Below are 23,003 nucleotides of genomic sequence, written 5' to 3' on the forward strand. Positions count from 1 at the left end.
CAGTTCATTGATAATGCCACTTTCTCCAGCCCTCTCCTAACCATCTAGCCCAGGACCATAAAGCTCAGCTGTCTTCAGGAAGCCCCTTAAGATTCATCTATATTCAAGTTTTTCCATAAATCCCAGCTCATTTTCCTGACCATCTCATGGCAGCCTCCTCCTCATCTCTACTCTTAGAATCCTGGTATGGAGCAGGGAGAATCAGGCACTGAGTTATTGCGACTCCAGAAGAGACATACTGACTGAGCCTCAATGAAAGCTTGGTGTTCATTCAAAACAGGAAGCCAAGAGGCCATATTGACTCTTGCAAAGGGGGGTGGAGGAGTACAAATGACAAAGCCATGCCGAGCAGGAAGGATGCAGAGTACAAAGTTAAGCTCTATTGCATTCACTAACTTCTGAATGTTACCAGGTAGCTGGAGAGCTAATAACACACAAATGTCCAGATCTGTTCATAGTTGGCCCGGAGGAACACAAGAGGGCAAGTTGCTGCTTAGAAAGTGCCAGTGAGCTGGGGTGGGGGTGTTTTTTCTGTACAACTGTTTGTAGTGGTAAGCATGTAGATATACCACTCCCTGATTTGTTACAGTTCCTCTGGGACATATGTCTCCTGCACACCTCTTGCAGGCAGCCTGAAACAGTGAGTGGAAGAGTGAGGACTTGAGTCTGCATTGCCTGGCCCTTGTACCTTGTGTAATCATCTAGAGCTGGGCAAAGCGGGTGTGCAGAGGTGAAATAGTGTTATAAAATTCACTTTGCAGGTATGTAAATGACCACACAAGGGGGAAGGCTGTGGTATTCAGGCTGGGAACAAGCGCTGGGACTGGACTACTATATATCATTCTGACACAGGGAATGTACATGGGTTAATGGAAACTAGTTTGTTGGGATATGTAAGAATTAATAGAGGTCTGGGATGGCTATACATTAGTGGTAGGGGCCTGGCCAGAGCAGGCATTGTCCTTTGAACATGTTTTTTCCCCTTTGCTGTTGCAGCCTGGTAAGACAGATAAAGGAATCTGGCCAAAGCACGTGTTATCCTTTTTGATACATAAACATGCACTTTCCCCTAAGGAAGTTAAGTATCGGGTAACTGACTAATCGAATAGTTGATGCATTTTTCATTGACTATTCGATTAGTCGATAGGGCGCCTCCACCTTTGAAGTGTGGCAACAGTTCTAGGGCTACACTTCAAAGGCGAAAGCACTGCATGGAGCCCGGGGTGAGCTGATCCCGGGCTCCACGCAGTGCTGCCACTTTGAAATGCCGTGAGGAGCCTGACACCAAAGCTGCCGCTTTGAAATGGCGTGTGCAGCCGCTTTGAAATGTTGTGGGCAGCAACGCCACATGAAACCCAGGGTGTGGCTTCTCCCCTCTTCTCCCCCCCTCCGCCTTCTTCCCTCCTTGCTGCCTCTATTTGATAGAGGCAGCAAGGGGGGGGGAAGCGACTAGTCAATTATCCCAATAAGCATTTGCTTATTGGATAGTCGATTAGTCGACTAGTCCTACAAATCCCTACTAACCCCTCATTCTTGCAGTCTAGAAAGAGAGATGCACTGAACGGTGTGTTTTTTGTTTTGTCGTCTCACTTGCTCTGTAAAAATCCTTTCAGAGTCACATCCTTTGTAATCTCTGTAACCTGTTGATTCGGGAAGTATGTAAGGATATGTCTACACTACCACCCCACTCTACTCTACTACTCCACGAGGAGTAACGGTAGTTCAAATTAGAAAGCCTAATTCGAACTACCTACTCCGTGCCGTGTGTAGCCGCGGGCACGGAGTCCGCACTAACAGGGATTTAAAAATGGCGGCACCCGGCAAGATGCAAATGAAGCCCGGGATATTTAAATCCCGGGCTTCATTTGCAACTTCGAATGACTATGTTAACCACCCTAGTTCGAACTAGGATGGTAGTGAAGACATACCCTAATGTAGAAAAGTGCTGATTTAACTGAAAATCCTGTCAACAGTAAACAGGGGTGCGTATAATAATATTCATCATCTGCCTATTAATATTCATTGTATAGGAGTTGATATTACTAAATAAGGATTTAGTGATAGATGTGTGAATTAACATACTAAAATGGAAAAAGGAGTGTAACTGGTGGCAAATCATTGCTCTCGAAAATTGTGTTGGGGGTCTGAGGGGAATGAGTATCTGCAATAAAGTAGTTCCATTTACTCCATCCACTCCTGGGTTGCCTGTTTCTTCTCTAACATAGATCCTGGCAAACTCCATTGATATCTATTATGAGATTACAAGTTTGATTGAGTACATGAATGCCATTACCTTGATATATTTAGATTTCTCGAAGGCATCTGACTTGGTACCACACAATGTTATGATTCAAAAACTAAGACCGTATGCACATAATCTGGCACACATTACATGGATTAAAAACTGTTTTACCAACAGATCTTAAAATGTAATTGCAAATAGGGAATAGTCATCGAGCTGGTGTGTTTCTAGTGGGGTCCCAAGGAAATGGCCCTATTATATTTAACAGGCTTAATCAATGACTCAGAACAACACCTAGAATTGTTACTGGGAGGGTGCGTCTAGACTGGCATGATTTTGCACAAAATCTTCCCGCCTGTCTACACTGGCCGCGAGTATTTGCGCAAGAACACTGACTTTGTAATGTACACAATCAGTGGTTCTTGCGCAAAAACTCCGACGCTCCCGCTCAGGGATTAGCCCTCTTGTGCAAGTATTCTTGCACAAGAGGGCCAGTGTAGACAGCCACATTAATTTCTTGCGCAAGAAAGCCCAATGGCTAAAATGTCCATCAGAGCTTTCTTGCGCAAGAGAGCGTCTACACTGGCACGGATGCTTTTGCGCAAAAGCAAATCTTTTGCACAAAGGCACATGCCAGTACAGACGCTCTCTTGCGCAAATACTTTTAACGGAAAAACTTTTCCATTAAAAGTATTTGCGCAAAATCATGCCAGTCTAGACGCAGCCACAATGTTTACAGAGGACATAAAAACTGGGGGAGTAGTAAGTAACAAAGAGGACAAGAAACTAGTTCAGAGTGATCAGGATCAGGATCACTTGATAAACTGGGTGCAAGCAAATAATATGTGTTGTAATATGTCTAAATGTAAATGTCTTCATGCAGAACAGAAAACTGTACACCACTCTCACAGGATGGGGGATTTTATCTTGGGAAGCAGTGACTCTGAGAAAGATTGGTGGGTTGTGAGGGATAATCATCTGAACACAGACTCCCAGTGTGACCCTGGACAAAAGAGCTAATGCAATCCTGGGATACATAAACAGGGGCATCTCAAACAGGAGCAGAGAGGTTATTTTACCTCTGTATTTGGCATTTGTGCAACTACTGCTGGAACCCTGTGCCCAGTTCTAGTGTCCACAATTCAGAAAAGATGTTGATAATTTGAAAGAGGGACCAGAGAGAAGCTATGAAAGTGACTAAAGGATTAGAAAACGTGCCTTACAGCGATAAACTCAAAGAGCTCAATCTATTTAGTTTAACAAAGAGAAGGTTAAGAGGATGGTAACAGTCTATTAGTATCTACCCGGGGAGCAAATATTTAATAATGGGCTCTTCAATCTAGCGGTGAGAAGCCTAACATGATCCAGTGGCTGGAAGCTGAAACTGGACAAATTCAGACTAGGAATAAGGGTAATTATTTTTTACAAAAGCTTCAGAGGGATAACCAAGTTAGTCTGTAACTAGAAAAACTTTAAAAAACAATGAATAATCTAGTAGCACCTCAAAGCATGTAGATCCGTGGTTACCAACCCATCGATCGTAATTGACTGGTCAATTTTGGGGGCATGACCAGTTGATCACAAGGCGTTCTAGCACATGCACACACCCCCACCGCATTCCTTCCCCCAAGAAGCAGCCCGCGATGGTGCTGCCTCCTGGGAAAATGGAGGTAGTGCTGGCTTCCTGTGGCATGGGGAGAGAAGTCCCATGGCTGCACACCAGACCCAATGTCTCAGGAAGCAGGCGGGCTGCTCCTCCCCTCCCCCAAACAGCTGGCATGCTTCCTGAAAAGCCGGGTCTGGTGCGCAGCTGGGGACTTCCTTCCCCCTGCTGCCTGCCTTCCTGCACCAGCAGCAGGTGGGAGGGAGGGAGGAAGTGAGGGGAAGTCCCAGTCTGCGGGACACACATCCCTCCCCGCCCCCCCAAAGGAAGGCAGCACAGGGAAGGAAGTCTCCAACTGTACGCCAGACCCAACTTCTCAGGAAGCATGCTGGCTGTTTGGTGGAGGGGAAGAGCAGCCCATGTGCTTCCTGAGACGCCGGCTCTGGGATGCAGCCCAGGACTGCCCCTCCCCTAACTGCCGGTGTCGGCACAGAAAGGCAGGCAGCAGTAGGAAGGAAGTCCCCGGCTGCGCACCAGACCCGGCTTTTCAGGAAGCACACCGGCTGTTTGGGGGAGGGGAGGAGCAGTGTGCCCTGTGGGATCCCCAGGTACCAGCTGAGCTGTTCCTGTCTTTGCCCCCTGGCCAGACCCCCCCCCCCCCCCAACAGCAGCCTCCCACGAGTACCCCTGCTCCCACCAGCACTCTGCCCCCTGGCCAAACCCCCACCAGCACCTTGCTCCTGCGTCTGAAGAAAGCTCATGCTTTGTTAGTCTTTAATGTGCTAACTAGATTATTTGTTGTTTTTTAAGTTTTTTTTATTTTTTACGGTGAGTGTAATTACCCTTTGGGACAATTGACCAACGGTTGTTTGTGGTGGATTCTTCAACACTGACAATTTTAAAATCAGTATTGGATGTTTTCTCGAGGAGATCCCCCAAATAATTCCTACGGCAGAAGTTCTATGGCCCTGTGTTAGCTGGGCTATTAAACAAGATGCTCGCAGCGCTACCTTCTTGCCGTGGAATCCATACTCTCAAGCCAGAGGCATGTTAGCAAGGCCATGCTGAGAAACTCACAGTGCCACTGCCCAGGCTGATCTGCCAGTCTCCACGACTGACACTTGGCAACTTTCACCAGCCCCAAATCTTCTCAAATGCCTGGATACCTATTTTAAGCTGCAGGGTCCAAAGAGACATCAGTCCTTTGATATATAGTCTCTATTGGTTTGCCTCCTTACACCTTGTGATCACATACACGGGTCATCCATTCAAAACCTGCACTGACCCAGCACTCCTAGAACTCATGTATATTTCTGATGGGGCCAGAGGGTAAGCAGGGGTATGGGAACAATTTGTACAATGGAAGTGCTGAGAGCCCTTGAACCAAACTGTACACCCTGTATGTGATGCAAACCACTTCAAGCCAGGGGATGTGGCAGCACCCCAAGTTCAAGCTCCTTTAGGGTAGAGGGGGAGGGAAAGGCTACCCCAATGACTCATCAGTGGAATTAGACTCAAGAGGGACAGCTGGGCACGTCTTAAAACACAATGGCAGATTAAAAAGAAACAGGGCACTAACACAAATACAGAAACGTGGACAACGCTGTAACATTGGGTTTGAAAAGCAAGGTGTTTCTGCTGTAATCTCTCTCAGCTGGCACTCTCTGAAATCCGTGCATGAAGGGCAGATGGAGAACAATCACATGACGGGCCACACTGCTTCTGGAATCACTCCAATGAGCTAATTCTCAAGAGCCCATGTTAATTAACCACTGGTTAGGAGGAATTCCAGCCTTTAATTCTAAGCACAAACTCTAGTCCTCTCTCCTGAGGCTTCACGGTTCAACTAATTTCTCATCTAAAAATGAATTTTAACCATCCAATTATCTTACAGAGGACTTGCATTTCATACAAGGGAACTCACTGACAGTGTTAACCCTACCTAATATAGCGCAGCAAGCAGAACATCCTTTCGATGACATTCTTGGTGCCCTAACAAGCAGTGAATGGTCAATCAGCATGTTCACCATCTTAGATATAGGTCATTTGATTGGCACAGATTAAACCCAGCAACGCTCTTTGAAAGGCACTAGAGCAGTCTAGCACAGAGAGATTAATATGCTCTCTGCATATTATTACACTCACCCAATATGCTCAAAAGGGGAGGCTGGACTGTGATTATGGGGTTTCCAATTATTTTATTAATTACCTAAGAAATGACAGTAGAACAGCTGAGTCATGAACACCTTGGGAATGGGGGTTGTTCATAACCCTAAACAAAATGTTAGGGCTATTCTTTCAATAGTTTACAGCTGAACATGGATTTAATACAGAGACAAACCTTTACTATGCAAAAGAAAAATGCCATGTTACATGTAAACTATTAAAAAATAAAGGTAACACAGCAGTGAAGTATATTTGCTTCTCCCCTTCTCCTCCTCCCCACTACTGCCTGACTGTGTATTTATGGTTGCAGATGAGGTGTGTGGTTAACTGGATAGTCTATAACTCTGGTGCCCATGACTCTGAGGTTCTACTGTATGTAGAAGATGCTCTACACCAGGTCAACTGTAAGTTTTGCTATTGACTTTAATAGGAGCAGGCTTAGGTTCAGGAAACACAACAATGGCTCTTGAAGACACCACAGCCTGCTCTCTTGTACATCCTGGGTCATCGAAATTCACCCTGTTACGCCTTTAGGGAGTTCACTGACTAAGGCAGGGAGACATATTTTATGTCTGGTAATTTGAAGATGCCAAGAGATGGAAAATCCATCTCTCCTCTCGATCGTTTGTTCCAATGGATGATCACACTCACTGTGAAAAATTGTGCCTTGCTTCTCATTTCAATTCGTCAAGCTTCAGCTTCGCAGCCACTGGTTCTTGTTAAACCTCTCTTTGCTAGATTAAAGAGCTCTGCAGCACTCAGCATTTTCTCCCACTAATCATGTCGCCTCTCAGGATTGGTCTTTGCTATAAAGTCAGGTCAGCCCACAGACCTGAATGAAGTAGGTAAGTAAGGACACATAACTGCTGGAGAAGACAGCCCTCAGACTGGGCTAACACATTTTGGGAGGTGGATTACCTATACCAATGGGAGAGCCCCTCTGTCTCCGTAAATATTGTCAACAGAACTGATACTGTGGGATTTCCAAGTGTAAAAAGACTTGAGGCTTGGCTCAACAAACTAAACAGATCGAGCTCTTTAAGTCCCTCACTGCAAGGCATTTCCCCTCCAGCCTTCGAATTATTTTTGTGGCTCTTCTCTGCACCCTCTGCAACTTTTCAACATCCTTTAAAAAAATGTGGACATCAGAGCTGGATTCAGTATCCCGGTATCAGTCTCAGGAATGCTGTAAACCAGGGGTCTCAAACTCAAGGCCGGGGGACCCACTACGGGGCCAAGTATATTCGTGGGGGCTGGGGTGCAATAGTAGGGAGAGGGCAGGGCAGGGCAGTGATGAGAAAGGGCGGAGCTTGGGGACTGGTATGAGCACTCTCCCTCCAGGCTGCTGGGTCTCCCAGGCCGGACTGAGAAAATGCTCCAGGCCATCTATGGCTATGAGTTTGAGACCCCTGTTGTAAACAGAGGTGAAATCACCTCCCTGCTCTCATTCACTTCTCCCCCCTTCATACATCCAAGGACCCTCACAGGGCGCTCAGACTGAGCTTGTCCACTGTGAGCCTTAAAGTCTTTTCAGAATAACTATTTTCGGGCAAGCAGTCCCCCATTCTGCAGGTGCGGCCTCATTCCTTGTTCCTAGATGCATGGCCTTGCGTTTAGCTGTGTTTAAAAGCATTTGGGTTGAATGGGCCCATTTTACCAAGCAAGCCAGATGATTTTGTATGGCCGCCCTGTGCTCCAGGTCTCATTCTGCAGGGAGCTGTACAAACAGGGAACAAAGGACAATTCCTGCCCCCCAGGAGATTACACTTTGAGTTTATCAGGAGCCACAAACAATGGATGGAGCATAGCAACTACCACCCAAGGACAGACCTGTGACTCAGAGACATAGTTTGTTCCCTGGTTCCTGTTGCCCAGAGTTTTCAGAGCCTGTGGAAATAGCAATTTCACTGTGTTACTCTAGGTGGCGGCAGGAATAAACGTTGACCTTTTCTTTAAAAGCCTTTGAATTAATCCTACGTAATGTGGTGTTTTCTTTTTATTAATTTATGGTGGCTCAACGCACTTAACATGGTTGCAATTGGTTTAATTACATTCTGGGGGACATACACCCTTTAGGTAGGGTAACTGTTCCCATCTTGCTCCCAGACAGAAATATTTTGCTACTGACCCATCCCAAGACCAGGTGACTTCTCCCCCATAGCAGCTCAGCTGCACTGACATTATGGGACAGAGACAGGGCAAAGCTCTGCTTTTACCCCTTGTAATAGAGACAACCACCCCCAAAGCACCCTCATGACCAGGGCTGCTGCTAGCAGGCCTTGTCTCCATTTTCTCCTACTTCAGGGCTTCATTCCTCAGCAGGGGGACTGATTTATTCAGTCCTCGGGGCCCCACCCCAGTCCAATGTCTCTCTCCTGATCATCCAAAATACCACAAAGTCTTTCAAAACACAACACAAACTCACACCAGCCTCTTCCCCATTCGCTGGGCACAGGCTCTCTTCCCTGGCATCTGCTTTTCTCCCTCCTGACTGTAGTCTGACCGTCTCCCCAGGCCTCTCCCTGTCTCTGCAGCTTCCCCACTGGACTCTCCTGATTCCTGTCAGGTGGGGCTTGTTCTGTGACACCCCCGTCTCTCAGTGTGGGGAGTAATGCCGGTGGTGGTAGAAACGGCCTCTCAGAGTCTGTTCTAGGGATGCGAATGGGTAACAGGGAGCAGCCCGTGCGGACAGGGAGTTGTCAGCTTCGTGTGGGCCCGGAAATGGCAGCCTGGGGCGGGAGGGAGGCAACAGTTTCTGGTCCTGTGTGAGGCTACTGACTCCCAGCCGTGTGGGCTGGGAGCCGGCAGCCCCGCGCAGGCCCTGCCTGTGACATGGCGGCTGCGGTGGATGGGGGAGGCTTCTCCAGCCCAATGAGCTGGAATGCCCCCCCTCCGTCCACCCTCATTTAATCAGTTAACCAGTTAAACTTAACATTTAACTGGTTAACTAATTAAATGGGATTTTACATCTCTAGTCTGTTCCCTTTCCCCCGCCACTGGCAATGTGGGGAAGCTGCACACAGGATCAAAGCAGCCATTTGTACCGGTTATTTCTAGCACTTGATAGATAGGCCATTCTTCCTCTCTGAGGAGGACACTAAGGGCTCAGGGACTAGCCAGGGACTTACATAAGAACATAAGAACGGCAGTACTGGGTCAGACCAAAGGTCCATCTAGCCCAGTATCCTGTCTACCGACAGTGGCCAGCACCAGGTGCCCGAGAGAGGGTGGACCGAAGACAATGATCAAGCGATTTGTCTCCTGCCATCCCTCTCCAGCCTCTGACAAACAGAGGCCAAGGACACCATTTTATCCCCTGGCTAATAGCCTTTTGTGGACCTAACCTCCATGAATTTATCCAGCTTCTCTTTAAACTCTATTATAGTCCTAGCCTTTACAGCCTCCTTTGGCAAGGAGTTCCACAGGTTGACAACACGCTGTGTGAAGAAGAACTTTCTTTTATTAGTTTTAAACCTGCTACCCATTAATTTCATTTGGTGTCCTCTAGTTCTTCTATTATGGGAACTAATAAATAACTTTTCTTTATCAGCCCTCTCCACACCACTCATGATTTTATAGACCTCTATCATATCCCCCCTTAATCTCCTCTTTTCTAAACTGAAAATATAATGTATTAGCATAATGACTTGCAAGGTGAAGGGTCAATTCTCTTCTCTGTCACATGCTTCCTGTGTGGCCTTGGGCATGTCATTTAACCTCTCTGTGCCCCAGTTAAAAATGGGGATAACAGCACTGCTGCCCCTCCCAGGGGGGTGAGAGGATACATACACTAAAGACCGTGAAGTGCTCAGTTACTACAGCAATGTGATCTGTCTAACTACCCCTTATTCCAGTAGGTACATGGGCAACTTGTATCCATTCTCCCTGAAAAGCATCTATTGTGCGGGGGGTAGGGGGGGGCAGTATTTGAAGTCTGAACCACCCAGCTAGGAACATCCCCAAATCAGCAACAATTATAATGATTACTTTGTGCTATCACAGTAGCATCTGGAGGCCAGGACCCTGCTGGGCTAGGCCAGGTACAAACACAGAACAGAAAGACAGCCCCTGCCCACATGACTTTACATCTATGCTGAAGACGAGTGTCACTAGGTGGGAATAACAAACCGATCGGGTTATAGTGGAATGAGTGGGATGAAAGGCTAGACAGGTGGGGATGGGGGGGTGCTGTGATGGCTCCTTCAGGCTGTTCATGCTTAGCCATTAAAACGTTCCAGCTAAAAGATTCCAATTCACATGCTTAAATGTAGGTACCTACATCCATATCTGTCACCTAAACAAGTAGCTTGATTTTCAAAGGAGCTGCTCACCTGCAATTGAGAGGATGACAGTACAGTGGCTAGGGAGTTAGCCTGGGACACTCTTCTCTGCCACAGACCTCCTGTGTGATCTCAGGCAAGTCACTTAGTCTCTCTGTGCTCCATTTTTCATCAGGATAACAGCGCTGGCCATAACTCTCTGGGATGTTATGCAGATAAATCCATTAAAAGATTATAAGGCCTTCAGATAATGGAGACCATTTAAGTATCTTGGCTAAATAGTCCTTATTAATTCAATGGGTACTGCAGGTGCTTGTCATCTCTGAAAACGAGGCCACTTCTTTAGGTGCCTGATTTTGAAATGTGGACCTTTATCTGCAGCAAAATATTTTCCCTTGCTTATCCTCAGATTCTGCGACTACGACTCCCTAAGTCCATTAAGTATGCTGTCTTTGTACAGTGCCTGTATAACATCCTGATTCACCACGAAGGGCTCTTTTGCACTACTGCAATAATAATCAATAAAAATGTGCTTAGAAAAAAAAATGTCCAGGTCTGCTAACATCCAGGTCTGCTCTGGGAAGTGTTTGTATGGAAGAGGGACCTTTGTGTGCAGTAGATCTGCGTGTCTTCAGTCACATCTGCCCACTACATTATAAAAGTCAGATTTCACTGTATTTTACTCTTCTTCACCCTGCAGAGCCTATCCAAACCAGAGAGCTGGATTGTATTCTTTCTGGCTTACTGATTTCCAGATGGTTACACCCGTGCAAAGCAATGGAAGGCAACAGGGCTGCACAGGTGTCCCCAAAACTTATTTTAGCTCTCAGGATCTATATTGCTGGTGGCCCTGAGGGAAAAGGAAAAAACCTTGCCGGGTCGGCAGTCAGGTGCCTATTCATCATCAACAACAACAATAATCTTGGGCTCAACGTCCGTTGGTGTCCGATGCCTCCCTCACTATTTCCTTCCATCTTTCTCTGTCCAGTGCGGAGGGGCTTAGTTTCTGTAGACTAGCTCCGCACCAATCTACTCTTTCATCTACCCATTCTCAGTGGGGTCTGCCTCTCCTATTCGCACCATCCTTTGCAACTACAGGCAGTCCCCGGGTTACGTACAAGATAGGGACTGTAGGTTTGTTCTTAAGTTGAATCTGTATGTAAGTCGGAACTGGCGTCAGCCGCTGCTGAAACTGATCAGTTTCAACAGCGGCTGAATCTGGACGCCAGTTCTGACTTACATACGGATTCAACTTAAGAAATCCAGGGGTCCCCAAGTCAGCTGCTGCTGAAACTGATCAGCGGCTGATTCCAGGAAGCCCGGGGCAGAGCAACTCTGCCTCGGGCTTCCTGTAGTCAGCCCCTGGTCAGTTTCAGCAGCGGCTGAATCAGGACGCCTGGGGCAGAGCAGCTGGGGTGCTGCCGGGTTGGTACAGTAGCGCCGAGGAGCGGCGCTGCGGGACCAACCCGGCAGCGCCCCAGCTGCTCTACCCCAGGCGTAGGCAAGAAAAGCCTGGTCTGCTGGAGGGTGGGGGGGGCACTAGCTGCACCCCCCCCCCCAGCAGACCAGGGAGACGCGGAGCACGCCCGCAGTGGGACAGCCCAGGCGTGCCCGGGCTGTCCCGCTGCAGGCGTGCTCCGCGTCTCCCTGGTCTGCTGGGGGGGGCTACCCCCCAGCAGACCAGGGAGATGTGGAGCAGCTTTTCTCGCCCCGGAGGACGCGGGCGGTGGGACTGCAGCGCATCTGGGCGTCCCGCCGCTCCAGTCCTCCGGGGCGAGAAAAGCCCCGTTCGTAACTGCGGATCCGACATAAGTCGGATCCGCGTAACTCGGGGACTGCCTGTAGTTAATGTCTCCCATCCAAAGACTTCACGTGTTTTACAGGCATCCTTACAGGATGATGAATGGTTATTGTTTAGTCCCCACAGATAGGCCCTTCAGAGGACAAAGAATGACACTTACAAGCTTCACTTCAGGCATGTGGTTATGGCAAACAGCAGGGAGTGGAGGGAATGAAAGATGACAGTTGTGGTAACATTGTTACGTGGATACCGAGGCACATTAAGGGAAGTTCGGTTGATTTTTCTTTTCCCTGGAGATATGTTTATAAGAACAAGATTGTTCTCAGCTCCTTGACTTGTGAATTGCGTGTATCATACAAGAGGCATGTGCTGAGGAGCTATTGAACGCTGGTCTGGTGGCTTAGGAGACCAGGGAAGAGAGGTTATTCTGTCAGTGAAAAGCAGCATGCAGAAAGGATTGGAGATGCTTGCAAACATACTGAATTCTGTGTCACAACAACCTTGTGAAGTAGGCCAGTATTATTTCTATTTATTACTTGCAATAGAGTAAGACCTATTGGCCTCAATGGAGATTGTGGCCCCACTTGGCTAGATGCAGTTCAAACACACATTAGAAAACAGTTCCTCTTTCAGGCTGTGTAGGCAAGACAGACAATGGGTGGAAGAAAGGAAGTATCATTAACTCCTTCATTTCCGATGGTAAACAGAGGCACAAATAAATTAAGTGACTGGGCCAAGGCCATAGGAAGCATGATAATTTTATCTAGATTGGCAATATTTAATCACAGAACCATCCTTCCTCCATTTAATGAGGATACTACTTTTCTGCCACACTGGGATTTCCCACCCATCCACAAGGCCCTTGTGAGTTAGAGGGTTATCCATCTTGTTTTTACACAAGAATAAAACAGCAGTTATGTGCAGTGTCAGGGAAGTAGAAGATCTGGGCTTGGGTCTGGTAGAGGAAAGATTTAAGGAAGGGAGGAAGACATTAAATCCCCAAAAGACACAGAGAGGTCTGGCCTAGCATCCTGATACTTGGAGGACCCACATTCTCAAGTGTGAGTGTCACTACTCAGGTTTCCATGAGAAATGATGGCTCGTTATGGTGGTATTTGTTTTCACTGCAATATCGCCATCCTGAAATCTCATAGTGCACACCACACAGATGAGCATCGTGGACATGAAAACAAGCCAATACAGAGATACAGACAAATGGAGAACCATACTCAGGCTGAGGACCGGATAACGTTACCTGGTTTGGAAATGGCCAGCTACCTTAAACATGGTGGTACATCTTACTTGTGGAGAAGTCTGACCTTTCACTCTCCTTCAAACCACCAAGTGACACCATCTTGAAAGAGGTAGCCACAAACGGAGCAGGTGAGATCTTCAATAGTACACTATTATTAATAATCATATTTATTAGGTTGGCTTGTAAGAGCCAGCCAAGAAGGGAGGCCCACGGCACGAGGCATTGCACAGGCACAATGCAGTACACAATGCCAGCTCTGAATACCATACAAGGGACAACCCTGAATATGCAACACATCTGCAGGTAAGTGGTGTGTCCAATCCCTTCCAAGCTCCACCCTCTGCACAAAGTAAAATCACCTCTTGGACAACTGGAAACAGCATAATCACCATGTTCAACAAACTGAAATGGATACAAGAAGTTGTGAGACAAAGAAGGAATTTCAGAAGGGTAGCTGTGCACCCTGAGCTAACCCCTGCCCACACACAGCCCCTAACTGCAACCTGGTCTGCCCCCTGCCTGCACAAAGACCCTAGCTACACTCTCCTCGCATCCTGAACTATCCCCTGCCTGCACACAGCCCTAGCTACTCCCCATCCCTGCACCCTACAGAGTTTCCTAAACTTTTTTAGGTGAGCCTTCCCCCCCCACCTTTGAGTTAAAATTTTTGGTTTCATCCCCCCCAGTCAAGACAGACTGGGTGACCTGCTGAGGTGAGTCAGAGGGTGAGGATGGTACTCCCGCCCCAGGCCCTGCTGTGCAGAGCTGGCCTGAGCCCCACCAGGCCCTGCTCCCCCCAAAAAGAGAAGTCAAACCATCCCTATGCCAGAGCGCCTCCCCCCAGCCCAGTGGCTGGATCCCAGAGTCTCCAGTCCCCTGGAGCAAAATGCAGGACTATGTAGTACTTTAAAGACTAACAAGATGGTTTATTAGATGATGAGCTCTCGTGGGCCAGACCCACTTCCTCAGATCAAATAGTGGAAGAAAATAGTCACAACCATATATACCAAAGGATACAATTTAAAAAAATGAACACATATGAAAAGGACAAATCACATTTCAGAAATGTGATTTGTCCTTTTCATATGTGTTCATTTTTTTTAACTGTATCCTTTGGTTTATATGGTTGTGACTATTTTCTTCCACTATTTGATCTGAGGAAGTGGGTCTGGCCCACGAAAGCTCATCATCTAATAAACCATCTTGTTAGTCTTTAAAGTGCTACATTGTCCTGCACTTTGCTTCAGCTACCCCAGACTAACACGGCTACATTTCTATCACCAGTCCCCTGGAGTTTCTGTAGCATGCTTTGGGGGAGAGGGGAGACTCAGAAAGAAAAAAGGTCCTAGTAGGCAAATACTTTTACCAAGCTATAAAGTGGAAGGGGCTCAGATACCCCAGTGATAAGCAGAAGTACAAAGCACAACACAAACAGACAGATGGATGCCCCAAGACTGCTACAGCATGTCCAGCAGCCAATAAGACAGGGTGACTCTCCTTGGAAACACACACAATCAATGCTTTACATGGATGTATTCATCTGAGACTCATCAGGAAACCAGCATCAATATTTAAACTGCCTGCAGAACGGCCAGTCCACTTGCCCTGCATTCAATCTCTTTGACATGCCCCTGCAGACAAAGGGACCCAACAAAGCACCCTCCCTTCCCTCCCTTCCCCTGCTTCTGCAGAGCCTGAGCATAACAATGCACTGCAGGGCCATCCGATACAAGCTTGGAGCCCTGAAAGAGGCAGAGTCTCAACAGGAGGGTAATTGCCTTTTGTGAAACCCCTCCAACCGTGACTGCATCTTTGCAACAGCAACCAAATTAATCCAATTACCTAGCACTTCATAATATAGCCAGGCCTCGTCAGCCTGGAGAAGTCTGGCAGGCCAACCTGATCTGTGCAAGATGCCCCCCTGGCTGGTAGAGCTAGCTGGTATTTTGGGGCTGTTTTACTGGCTATTTAATTTATTTTAGGGATCTTTACATTCTGCCCAGCTGAGAACCAGGCCCCATTGTGCTAGGCACTGTACAGCCAAAGGGCACTAAAAGGGCCCTAATCTAGCGGAGAAAGGCAAGACAAGAACCAATGGATGGAAGTAAAAGCCAGGTACGTGCACATTAGAATTAAGATGCACTTTAACAGTGAGGATGATTATCCATAGGAACAAACCACCCAAGGAAGTGGTGGATTCTCCTTTGCTTGATGTCTGCAGATTGAGACAGGATGCCTAGCTGGGATATGTGTTGCAAACACATTTCATCAGGCTCAGCACAGGAGTGAGAAGGTTAAACAGAGTGGGCTGTAATATACAGGTCAGACTAGCTTGTCTAGTGGGCCATATGGCCTTAAAAATCTATGAACGTGAACTAAAAGACAGATCTTGCTGCAGAGAACTTACAATCTAAACAGATGAGGAATGGGAGAGTGAGAGGCTTATGGTCCCCACTGTAGAGAGAAAAGTGACACACAAAGAGATCTGCTGACTTGCCCAAAGTCAGCCAGAAAGCGTATGCCAGGGCTAGGAGCTGAACTCATATCTTAGCCCCATGTCAGTGTCTTAACCACATCATTCCTCTTTCTGCTGTAATTCAGAAATTGTCATTTGTTATGGATCAGGTCATGCACTCACCTTACCTGCATTTTAACACCACCACCACCTTGCTCGCAGGCCGTGCTTTTCATTTGTAAATCTCGAAACACTTTACAGATGAGGTAAGTAGTATTAGCCCCATTTCTTAGATTGGATCACAGCTGGGGTAAGTGATGCAGCCAAGGCCACACAGAATATCAGTGGCAGAGCAGGGAATAGCATCATTAAAACATAGGGCAGGAAGGGAAATCAAGAAGCTGTCTAGTCCAGTCCCCCTCCATTGAGGCAGGACCATGTATACCTAAACCATCCCTGACAGGTGTTCACCCAGCCTGTTAAAAACCTTCACTGACAGGGTTCCACAGCCTCCCTTGGAAACCTAGTCCAGGCCTTAGCTACTCATATATTAGAAAGGGTTTTTTTAATAGCTAACCTGAATGCCTTGGGCAGCAGATTACATCCATTGCTTCTTGCCCTACCAACAGTGGACACGGAGAACGACTGATCTTTAGAACCCTCCTCTTTATAACAAGCCCTTCATGTGTGAAGACTGTTATCCGGTCTCCCCTTCTCAACATATCCTGGTTTTTAACCTTTCCTTGTCAGTCAGATTTCCAAGCCTTGTATCAGTTTTGTTACTCTCCATTGGAGTCTCTCCCATTCGTCTGCATCTTTCCTGAATTCTAGCACCCAGGCTAGGACACAATGTTCCTGCTCAGGCTTTCCCAGTGCTGAGCAGAGCAGGACAATTCCTGCCCATATCTTATCTGGGACAGTCCTGTTAATACACCCAGAATGATATTGGTCTTTTCCACAGCTGCATCATAGGTGTCTCCCCTCGACGCCCCAGCCTGTGCCCTGGCCCCTGGACCAGAACGTCTTCAGCCAGCCCATTGCTTCTCCAGCAGTAGATTCGTAGCTAGCTAACTCACTCAATAATGGGCCTGCCTTTGTGACCTCTACGCTGAGTAGCACCAGACTCAGTGTAGCCTCACACGGATTTCTGCCTGGGCACCTGTGTGAGAATCTAGTCCTGTTTCAGCCTGAATGGTTTTCCCCAGCATGAAAATCTGTCCTTAATTCATCAGTGCAACCCCATCCCATCCCCTTCACATGGACACTCTCCTGGGCTTCTCTCTTATTTGAGGGCCTGATCCTTAGCCAGGGTTGCCACCTCTGAGGTGCAAAAACCTAGGACATCCTGAGTCCTCCAAGCTGGACAGCTGGGATGTGTACCGAGCACACACATGGATTTCCCAGACTGCCGCCTCCAGAAAAGGATGCTAGGAAAAGCTGGACAGCTGGCAACCCTATCCACAGCCCACTGAAGTTAACAGAGTCTTGTCCTTGCTTTCTGTGGGCCTTGGATCTGCCCAAGTGAAAAGAATGGATCAGGATTAGTAAGGGGTCACATCTTGAAGATCTTGCTCAGTGTTTTCTCAGCCAAGTCTCTTAGGGTATGTCTACACTACCACCCTAGTTCGAACTAGGGTGGTAATGTAGGCAATCGGAGTTGCAAATGAAGCCCGGGATTTGAATTTCCTGGGCTTCATTTGCATAAAGCCAAGCGCCGCCATTTTTAAATGTCCGCTAGTGAGGACTCCGTGCTGCGCAGCTACACGCGGCACGGACTAGGTAGTTCGGACTAGGCTTCCTAGTCCGAACTACCTAGTTCGTGCCGCGTGTAGTCGCACGGCACGGACTCCGCACTAGCGGACATTTAAAAATGGCGGCGCCCGGTTTTATGCAAATGAAGCCCGGGAAATTCAAATCCCGGGCTTCATTTGCAACTCCGATTGCCTACATTACCACCCTAGTTCGAACTAGGGTGGTAGTGTAGACATACCCTTAGAGACGAGTTTAGCTTGAGCAAGGACTGAACTGATCATGACACAACTCCTCCCTTAACTGAGATGTGACTTGCCAACATTTATAAACCAAACCTAGACCCTCTGACAGAGGGGGCAAAGGGAGTAGGTGCCCCGAGACCTGGCAATTCAAAGGGGCCTGAGCCCTGGTCCCTTTAAATCTCTGCTGGAGTGCTGCACTGTACACTCTGAGCAGCTCTGAGGGCTTGGGGGTTGGGCGCATCATGGTCTGGGTAGCACTGAGGACTGGCTGTGCTGGCCCCGCCCATTTCACTTGAGGCCCCATTTCACTTGAGGCTGTTGACCCTACTTGCTGAACCCAGCCCCATGGACCCACATCGCTGGCCGCTCTCTACCTCAGATTTAGCAACAGAAGCCAATGCTTGCAGCTGTCCATGTAGGACTTGAGAAAAGAAACTCATCGCTGTATCCCAAGCTCCTCTTCTCCTCCCAGGCTCATCTTCAGCTGCTCATCACTCAACAGGCTGTGCTATGTACCCCGCAGGCTGGATTACTGCAGCTCCTTCAGTGTCCTCTTTAGCAGGCCTTGGCAAGCAAGCTGGAGTCGGGGAGGCAATTACGTCCTCACATTACACCTGCCTTGACAGAGCGCCCGTCAGCTGCTCCCGATACCATGGCAGGTGGGGCTGCGCTCTGCAGGCTTTGTTTATAGGTTTCTGCGTGCACCTTTGCTGACTGACACGAAAGGTCTGTCAGCCCCTGCCAGCCTCGGGTCAGTCAGGACACAGCCATGGAGGGAGTTTCTGAGACAGACGCTGTCCCTCGCTCCAGCCCCAGAGTAGTGTACCAAGACTGTAAAAGAGCCGCAAAGGGCTGGGGAAGACGTGCCCCATTACAGGCACAACAATGCTGTTGGAATCAGCGAAGTGCTACCTCCGCCCAGAGCTGGCTGAGGGGGGCATCACAGCCTATATAGGCTCAAGAGTGACTGTTGTAAATTAGAGCTATTAGAGGGTCATTCTAACTTGTTCCAGGAACTATTTTGGGCCCCAGAGTAGCCCAGAATCGGTTGGGCACAAACATGGCATAAAAGCCACCTTTACATCACCGGGGCTTGATCTCCTGGGGACACAGCACAGAGACAGGCCCACTAACATCACGTGCTGGGCTTTGTGATCTGCGGTACATCCTCCCTGACTGTGCCAGTGTTAAGCTTTGCTGCCCAATCCTTGCCTGCCTTGTAGAGCTACTAAGAGCCTGTCTCCTTCCTCGGCGGGGGCCTCGAGTAGGTGCTAATTGCACGGTTCCATCTCTCATACCTTGTGCATGTCCACAAAGAGCTGAAAGAGCAAGGACCATTCGTTCCTGCTTATCTACCTGGGAAGCCCCAAGCACGCTGTGGCTCAGCCACAAACAGATAATTACATATGGCTCTCTCCTGCCACAGTCAAAGGGAATCAGTCCAATTGATGGTAAATGCAGAGCAGTTACATCTGACATTTGTCAGTTATGACAAACCAGATGTGTTTACACCTAAGAGAACCAGAAGTCGTTCCCCCTGATTTTTGGCCCCCTTCCCCCATCTTCTACTGGGCTCTGAAACAATTCTGTGCAGCTCCAGGAAAGGCTTTGAAAACCTACAAGCTGACAAGACTTCATTAATCACAAAATAATCCTTTCCATGGTAACCCAAGGATTGTGAAGTCACAAGTTATCAACCATGAGACAGAGACACTGGATGCAAACAGCTGCTTCAGGGAAAACCAGAAGTGATCGATATCTCTTGCCCAGAGCTTTGAGAGGCAAATTAATTAGAAATAATACGATGGGGTGTGTGTGAGTGTTTTACATATGGGCCAGCTTCTGATCCCCTTTTCCCCTGGGGTAAGTCTGAAATAACTGAAGATAGATTCATTTCCTCCAAACTTACCCCTTGTGGAACTGAGAGTAGAAATCTCATCCTGTATATTAAACTAATTCTGTGTTCACTGAATTGTTCCTGGCACAGCACAATTGTTCTAACAGTGACATGAGAAGCTTTAAATGAAAAAGTCAATAACATCCACTGAAAAGCCCAGATTGCCAGCAGTATATCATTGTGGACTCACCGTGACTAATACATACAATTCAGATAAAGCTATTTGGAAATCAGAGGAATTCAGAGATGGCTGATAAATTCTAGTCCTTACCACCTACCTACCTAGGTCCTTGAAGTGGCCCTAGTTACCATAGTACCTAAGCACCTCTTAATCATAAAAGCATTTTATCCTCACCAGATAGGGAAGTATTATTGTGGTTTTGCAAATGGGGAATTGAGGCACATGGTTGGCACACTAAGTGACTTGCCCGAAGTCCCACAGAGAGTCGGTGGCACAGCCAGCAGCAGATCCCAACTCTCGTAAGTCCCAGTCCAGTGCCATAACCATAAAACCATGCTGCATCTTCATCGCCGTCTTTGTGACCAAGAGCACAGACGCTGCTCCAGGGAACACACAGGGGCCCTGACTGCAGAAATGGCGCTACAACTGAAATCCAATACAGCTGGGCATGATAAAGCGAAGCCTGTTTTCAGAGAACAGCCTCACCAAACTGCCAAAGCCTGACTGATCAGCGAGGGCTCTTTTTTGGGGCAAGCCTGGGCCGTGGAGCCACACCCACATGAGCATGGCACCCTGTGGGCTGCCGGAGTGGCCTGGGCCTCTGCCTGCTCCCTCTGTGGAGGGTTTTGGCCATTGGGAGTCAGGAAGTGACAGATCTACTGGCCAGTCCCACTCTAAACTCTCTGTCCACGTGGCCTTGCTCCATGGGGAGAGGGGAACACAGTGCTCCTAGGTGGTATCTCCACAGCCTGCCCATCATGCATTACAACCACACTAATTCCAAGGCACTTAGGGCCTGAAATGGCCCCACGGCCAAGACGACAGAGACACAGCGTAACTAGAACTTTTCCTTACCTCAGAGTCCCAGCTAACGGCCTAGGGGGAGGAAGGACTTTCCCTGATGGGCAGATTATTCTACAATTGCCCCAAGTGAAACACCTTTCAGAATATGGTGTGAAAGGGACCCGCAGGCCTGATCCACTCTGGCAATTCCTATGTTCTGCAGAGTGCTGGTGTGGGAAAGTCTGTTCATGGTTAGGCCATTTTCTGTGCCATGTCATTATTTGCCAAAGCTGCAGTGTTCATCCTTTGGAGGCTGGTGCTGGCACTTGCCTTGTCACATACACATGGAGCAGGCGGGGGGTGTGGCCCAAAAAGCAACATTCTTCTCCCCACCGGGACTGAATGCAGCCTCCTTGTTGTTATGAAGTGACCCAAGCGAAATTAAGCACATGCATGGAAATGACAGAGCTCTTTAAAGCGTAGCCACAGAGGCAAAGCAGGACAATGAGTCCTAGGCAAAGCAGGACAACGAGTGCTGGACAAATATGGCTCTAAACACTTCTGGGAAGTTTTTGTTTTTAGGCAGAGTTGATTTAAACTAGGGCATCAGAACTGACTCATTTATCAGTTAATTTTTAGTAACTCTCTAGGGCTACGTCTACAGTGCAATGCTATTTCGGGATACCGGAGTATCCCAAAATAGCTATCCCGCATCTTCACAGCAAGCCCGTTATTTCGGGTTCGGTATTCCGACGTCCCTGTAAACCTCATTCCACGAGCAGTAAAGGACATTTTTGGAACAGCAGGTTATTTCGAAATTACAAAATAAGCTATTTTGAAATACGACCGAAATAAAATACGCAATTTGCATAGCTCAAATTGCATATCTTATTTCGAGCTAAAGGGCAGTGTAGACGTAGCCTAGATGTGCAGTGTTCTGCAACCAAACCCTTCCACAAATATGCCAACCAACCCCTTAATTTTCCTCAGGTGGTGGGCAGCGCTAATGAGATTATGCACACTGATATGTCTCAAAGAAGAGCAGAGGATTTATTGGCATGATCCTGGCGTAATCTAAATGAGCAAACTCTTGGATATTAATAGCTATAACGAGAGAGCCTGGATCTGCAAGTTGACAGTATTGGCAAATGCACTAACAGCTTTATTGTTAAAAACCTAGGAGAACTTGCATTTTAAGCAGTGTCTTGGCCCTCTAACGTGGGGTTGCATTGTTGTGAGAAAGCTCTGCCCGATTCAAAGCCCCTAATGACGCCAGCAAAACCATGCAGAAAACTCCACTGTGCAAACAACTATTAAACAGTAGCCACTGCCGACTCAGACGGGGCAGGGAAACAAAAAAGCAAGCAAAGCACCCAGTAAGGGTGATGGTGTTTACCGCCCAGAGAATCAGCAGCTCTAAGCGGCTTTCCAGCAAATCCTTCAGAATCAAACAAGCCAGACATCCTGTGCTGTACAGCCCCAGACCAGCCCGGGTTACTGGCTTACCTTAGCAGTACACGGAACCACCGTCTCCTTGAGCCATAGTCCAGGTTCCAGAGAAGCCCCGTCTGCCTGGAGAAGAGATTTATATGTCCCAGGTAAGTGGTTTGGAGCTAAAGCCCTGAGTCTTCTCGCCTGCCTGCCGCTTGCTCTCTGCGGCTGCTTTGCTTACAGTACCTGGTACAGTGGAATTGCCTCCCCATTCATACTCACTGATCCTTCTTACTGAGGGGAGGAGCTGAGGAGCGATTACTGAAGTGATGCTTGGGCTAGCACAGACCCAGGGCACAGCCGGAGACCTGGGTTTTAAAAAACCAGGTGAAAGCTACATGCCTGACAGAACCTCTCCATCCCAAGGGCCCGATCCTGCTTTCCTGAAATCCCTGGGATTGTTTCTATTGCAGTTACACCTCAGGATCCAGTCCAGGTCAGGGCACTATTACCAGTAGGGACCTTATGCAATTCCAGGTCACCAGGAGCCTTAAAAGGAGAAGCTAATACAAGGATGTGCAAAGAATGCTGAGGGGAGCCCAGCTCTAGCTACCTGTAATTGTGAAGGATTCATGTGCTCAGCTGGCCCAGGCTGACAGCATTTACAATCTAAAATGCAGGCACCGATCAGACCAGATGCACTGCCAGACCCTGGGGTGGGGCGTGTTGTTGCAGGCTGCGTTCCCCTAATGCAGGGGTGGGGAACCTTTCGAAAGACACTCCCCACATTCCCCTCACACAGCAGAGCCTAGTGGATTTTGTGAGCTCCAGCCCTGCAGTGGGGAGGCTGGAGTGCAAGTGTGGCATGAGTCTTAGGGGCCGGATCCAGGGAAGCCAAGGGCCGCATCTGGACCC

The 23,003-nt window shown here is 48.1% G+C and overlaps 1 protein-coding gene across 1 annotated transcript in view; it reads right to left on the bottom strand.

Annotated features, from left to right (window-relative positions):
• The window catches only part of MYO7A (myosin VIIA), a 182,621-nt gene extending 160,298 nt beyond the window's left edge, over positions 1-22,323 (bottom strand). Inside the window, exon 1 of the mRNA XM_075919509.1 lies at positions 22,164-22,323. The gene's annotated coding sequence lies outside the window, so the exon portion shown is untranslated. The remainder of the gene's footprint in view (positions 1-22,163) is intronic.
• Between the last annotated feature and the right edge of the window lie 680 nt (positions 22,324-23,003).

The sequence above is a fragment of the Pelodiscus sinensis genome, chromosome 1 (genome assembly GCF_049634645.1).
Source record: "Pelodiscus sinensis isolate JC-2024 chromosome 1, ASM4963464v1, whole genome shotgun sequence".
Taxonomy (NCBI): Eukaryota; Metazoa; Chordata; order Testudines; family Trionychidae; genus Pelodiscus; species Pelodiscus sinensis.